We start from the raw sequence: 6007 nt of genomic DNA, 5'->3' as shown, positions 1-6007 counted from the left end.
CTAATCTAATAAACATAATATGTTATATTTTCCCATGCAAATGGAGAAAGTGACTCAGCTGCCTTCCTTGCACCACCAGGAAAGTGCAAATCCCCCGACCAGGTTGCTGTTCTGATAGTTCCACTCAACGTGCAGCTAACAGCAGCAGAAACAAATCGAAGCGACATAGGATTTGGCTGTTAACTCTCACTTCTCTGCATTGACCCTGTTGCTTTAAACACCTACTGTGATATACATTGTACCTCCCTTGCCAACACATGATGCATGTATGCTCTCCATTGTTGCTGTTCTTGATCTCTCCATTTCCTGATATGTAGCTTGGAAGTCTAACATTACTAAATATAACCATATCCTCACACTTGGGGCTAGGTCCATATAAATCTATCTGGGTGGTCCTTTCAACACAAGCAGACAGACCTGGTTTCTCGACAATGCCCTTCTCACAGCTATTCCCAGCTTCAAAAGGGTTTGAAAGCATTAACACACGTTTGCATGATCCTGCCATGAAGCATGCAAAAGATCTATTGCAGCCTGTGGTCAGTGGAAGAGTCACAATTATGCCCCTAAACCATGTCATATGTGGGATACGAATTTACCTGTTGCTTGACTAGTATCTCTCATGTTTATGAAGATTTTATCAAATCAAAATGGATGCATGTTTGTGTGGAGATACACATACACACCACTCGGGGGTCTGTATTGCAAACGGCAAATGTTTACCTGCCTCTACATTTATGTGTCTGCATCTATGAGCCCACAGAGAGGGCAAAGATTCAAGGTTTCCTCCGCCTTTTCCACAATTTCTGCCAGCTCTGCTTCTCAGTACACAAAGAACCACCAAGTGTGTGTGTTTTTTCTCTTTCCTTGCCTTGAGCTTAGTTTGATTGCTTCTCCTGGGAAACCAAGATCATCACCTAGGCTATGCAATTAGTCTTTTCAGTGCCAGGAAGACAGACTTTAACATCTATCTTGAACTGCCTGGGTTTGGCAGCTAAGGAGACATCTGGCTTATTTTAGGGATGGGGGTGGGAATCAGCTTTCCAGGAAACAGGGAATACAGAAAAGTGTACACATGAGGGATTCTTGCACACATGGCATTGTACTTTGGGAACAGCAAGGGTGCTAAGGGCAGAAGGGAAGTAAATGTTGATAATGCTGTAATTTGTACCAAAAATGTTAAATCCTATACAGCCTGACTGGGAGACAAGTCTCACTGATTTCACTGGGAGATAATTTTGACGTCATGGTCCAGATATATAGTTCAACAGTGCACCAGCTGAACCTGTAAGATGTGGTGATGGAAATGTGTGTTTAAATGGTCCCCATCAAAAGAAGAAATCCCCAAACATATAAAATAAGAATGGTAAGGAGCAGACCTCACCAGAACCCTTCTCCCTGCTAGGTTAATATCCATTTCTAAAAAGAACTTAAAGAATAATTTCATCAGACATGTTAAAAAATTCTATTAGCTGCTTCATATACACATGCACGTTCATATCGATGTCTCACGTGGCTGATGTTTGATTCAGAGAATCAGCAAGTTGAAGAGGGGCATACATGGCATCTGAACTAATAAAGCAAATCCAGTCCAATTTCTGCTGGAAGACCCCAGTGAGAGAGAGCCCACTACCACTCTAGATCAGCCTTTCCTCAACCTTGGGTCCCTAGATGATTTTGGACTATAACTCTCACCATTCTTAGCTAGCAGGACCAGTGGTCTGGGATGATTGGAGTTGTAGTCCAATAACATCTGGGGTCCCAAGGTTGAAAGGCTGCTCTTCTAGACCATTGCTTTCATTGACAAACTGCTCTTAACATCAAAAGGTTTCTCTAAACATTCAACTGCAAATTGCATTAGCTCCACCTTTCTGCAGCCACATTACACTGCTGACACATATTCAGTTTGTGCTGAACTATAATATTCTGCGTAGCTAAGCCAGATATTCCCTACCTCCCTATACCTGTACTTTCTTTTTTTAAAAAAAGACGGTTGCAGCCAAATGCTTTACAGAAATCACGATAAATTATGTCCACAGCAGTCCAACAATCTACTACACTAGTAATCCAATTTTTAAAAATGAGGTAAGATTAGTCTGGTAGGATGTATATATGCCTGTTTCTAACTCATTGGCTGTAGTATGACTTGTATGGGCCTTCCACTTAAAGATTAAAGATTTGCAACTGGCATTGGATGCTGGGGTAGATATATATTGGGGAAACTCTTGTTTGGAGTAGGTATCAGGTGGTGTGAAGTGGTATGTCTGCTCACCCTCTTGGTGTCGTGGCATCGCAGGATGGCAAAGGCTCCTCCAAAGGCCCCAACAAGGGTGGCTTAGGATCAATGCTCAGTCTGGATGGCTGGCAGGGGCGTAAGCCTGCAGCATCTATCAGGAGCCAGATCCAAACCTGCACCCAGGATTGGCAAATGGGGGTGCATGTTTGGATACCGGCTGGGCCAGAGGACAGAGCTGATGGAGCAGGAAGGCCTCCCTCAGATCCAGTGACTTAGCTGTGACGGAGCATAAAACTACTCCCCTGTCCCTTCTCAACCAACTATCCTACTCTTTTTAAAGGCTGAAAGAAAAGTAGACTTGAATGTAGCAGATAGATTTCCAGTAAATCATTCACCGACAGAACATGGGATGATTTGCAAAATCAACATCCTGCATGCCCATGCCATTATTTTGGACTAAAGATTCCAGCATTAATCAGTACATGATACATTTTCCCATAAACGTTCAGTCAACTCCAACAACTACCGTATTTTTCGCCCCATACGACGCACCTAGTTTTTTTGGGGGGAAATAAAGGAAAAAATTTTTTATTTCCCCCCCAGGTGCGCTGCGCTAATCCCGAAGCATGGGGCGTGCGGAGCTCAGCACGCCCCAAGCTTCTGGGTGCCGGTAAGGTCTCCGCTAGCCGTGGGAGAGCCGGGCGCCTCTCCCAGGGCTAGCGGACAGCTGCGCTAATCCTGAAGCTTGGGGTGTGCGGAGCTCAGCGCGCCCCAAGCTTCTGGGTGCCGGCAAGCAGTCCGCTAGCCCTGGGAGAGCCGTGCGGCTCTCCCAGGACTAGCGGATCGCTGCGCTACACCAGAAGCTTGGGGCGTGCGGAGCTCAGCGCGCCCCAAGCTTCTGGGTGCGCGCAAGCAGTCCGCTAGCACTGGGAGAGCCGCGCGGCTCTCCCAGGGCTAGTGGACTGCTGCGCTAATCCAGAAGCTTGGGGCGTGCGGAGCTCAGCGCGCCCCAAGCTTCTGGGTGCCGGCAAGGTCTCCGCTAGCCGTGGGAGAGCCGCGCAGCTCTCCCAGGGCTAGCGGAGCACTGCGCTAATCCCGAAGCTTGGGGCGTGCGGAGCTCAGCGTGCCCCAAGCGTCTGGGTGCAGGCAAGCTCTCCGCTAGCCCTGGGAGAGCTGGGTCTCCCACAGCTAGCGGATAGCTTCCTGAAGCCTGGAGAGCGAGAGGGGTCGGTGCGTACCGACCCCCTCGCTCTCCAGGCTTCAGCGAAAGCCTGCATTCGCCCCATAAGACGCACACACATTTCCCCTTCATTTTTGGAGGGGAAAAAGTGCGTCTTATAGGGCGAAAAATACGGTACTTTTAGTATCATAAATTCAGAACTACTGGAACATAGACAATGGGCAGGATCTGGGTCAGTTTATATGGGGAGAGGAGGTCCTTGAGGTATTGCAGTCCTGGCCTGTTTAAGGCTATATGGCTCAAAACCAGCACTTGGAATTGGGCCAGAAACTAATAGGTAGCTGGTGCAATTGGACCAGGATTGGTGCCATATGCTCAAACCATCTTGCCTTGGTGAGCAACCTGACTGCTGATTTCTGCACCAGCTGAAGTTTCTGAACAGTCTTCAGAGGCAGCCCCACGTATAACATGTTGCAGTAATCTAACCTAGATGTTACCAGAGCTTGAGCAACAGAAGTTGGGCTATCCCTGTCCAGATAGGGGCACAGCTGGGCCACCAATCAAACCTGATGGAAGGCACTCTGTGCCACCAAGGTCACCTGAGCTGCAATCTAAAGTCTATAGCAGACTTTAAGATATGTACTTTTCACAGCTTAAAAAAAAAAAAAGGGGGGGGGGGAGACAGCAAAGGACAAAGAGGGAAAGAAACACCAAAGCTATATAATGATTGTCCCTAGTCTTGTCAAAAACCATCTTTCAGTTTTTTGCGTCAAGGAAATGATTTGTTTGATTCCAGTGGGGGTAAGAAATGGAACGCCTTCTGAATTCAAGGGGAATAGTTCAACATTGGGAAAAGGAATAAATTACATCGAGGTGAGAAAAAAATGTATCTTAGAAGTATATTGTAGAATGCAAAGGGGCATCTACCTGCCAAGGCCCCCCCCCCAACTGCCTCCAAGCTGTATTTTTTAAGTCCAGGTGATATTGAGAACAAGATGGGGCCAGCATTTTCATCTCTGCATGTAATTAAAAATGACTTCACCATTTGCAAAGAGCAGGGAGTTCAAGATGACAAGTACATAAATCCATCTGCTTCCTGGAAGTATGCGTATGCCAAAGTAGGAAGAGAGGGGAAGGGGGATGCAGTTGGTAAGAAGAACACATGAAAGGCTAAAGCAGAGGGAGAGATGGGAAGCCTGACCTGCTCCATTGGCTCTGCTGGCCAACTTTGGCTCTTTCCATCCCAGATGATCATTATCAGAACTGGTGCCCTAATTTTTCCTTTTCCCTCCCCATCCCTTTCCCCTTTTGCATTGTGGCCCCAGCCACGCTTAAGCACTGTTCAAAAACTGCAACTGACCAGCAATGGAAATAAGTCTTTCCTGCAATGGAGAAGGTGACTTTTCCTGATGGTTGTGATGACCCAGAAGTTCCTTGTCTTAATTTCTAGCATGTAGTCATAGAACCACTTTGCACAAAGCAACCCAGTCTGAGGTGATACCAATGTGAAATTCCTTTACAAATGAAGCATCTGAAAATGTAAAGATCTGATCATCTAACATTACTGATAACTCCCCCCTCTGCCCTCCCGTGCACTTTCCCTAAAGGAGCTCTGGCAACCTTATCACCTTATTGCTTTCTTTCTTGGGGCAATAATAAATCTTGCAAAGAGCTGCAGGAAGGAATGCAAACCCAACTGTTGCATCACCAGAAATTTCTGCAGGCGACATTTGTACGTGCAACATCTGCATGTTGAGCAGTACGCAGAGGATCTGTACACGGCGTCCATGAGGATTCCATCTGCACAAGCCCTCTGGCATGGGCTGAAGAATCACATGTTCTAAATGTCTGGCTGGCTGTGTCTCGTATTTTTTTAAAAAACCCTCCTCAAAATCTCTTTGCAAACATTTCATCGTTGCTCCAAAAACAAACCAGTATGTAAAATGGGGGGTGGGCATGATTAAACAGCACAATATCACCTGTAATCTGCAGACAGGTGCTACCAGATGTATTTTGGCTCAACCCACCTAAAACTAAAACTTTTCTTAAGTTAATCCAATGGAATTTCTCCTTGTCACTTCCCAATCGACCTAGAGGCCTGCAACGGCTGCATCCCATCATTTTGGGTTGTGGTTTCAAAGCAGTATGTAGTTGCAGTCCCTGACCATGTACACCTCTCCTGTTCTTATGCATTCACTTACCCAATTTTCCTAAATACGTCAATATCCTCTTCCCCTGAGCAGTATTATCCTTTCCATACTACAGAAGATGTGGGAGGCTGAGGCTAGGCTCACGGCCACACCATTCACTTAAAGCACATTTTGAGCACAAGTCTTCTCCCAAAGAATCCTGGGAACTGCATTTTATCCCCAAAGAGCTACAATTTCCATAAATTTTAACAAACTACAGTTTCCAGGGTTCTTTGTGGGAAGCCATGTGCTTTAAATGTACAGTTTGGATGTGAACTGAGTCTTTAATGCAAGGATGGGGAACCTGTGGCCCTCCAGATGTTGCTGAACTACAACTCCCATAATCCCACGCCTTGGACCATACTTGCAGGGGCTGATAGGAGTTCCAAGCCCCTGGTTTAATGG

General features: G+C 46.3%; 1 protein-coding gene across 2 annotated transcripts in view; it reads right to left on the bottom strand.

The window, feature by feature from the left end:
* ADAMTS17 (ADAM metallopeptidase with thrombospondin type 1 motif 17) overlaps positions 1-6007 on the bottom strand; it is a 184805-nt gene that overhangs the window by 8902 nt on the left and 169896 nt on the right. The gene's annotated exons all lie outside the window — the stretch shown is intronic.

Source organism: Podarcis vaucheri (assembly GCF_965113315.1).
Source record: "Podarcis vaucheri genome assembly, chromosome: 14".
NCBI lineage: Eukaryota > Metazoa > Chordata > Lepidosauria > Squamata > Lacertidae > Podarcis > Podarcis vaucheri.
This window is presented reverse-complemented; position numbering and strand designations above follow the sequence as displayed.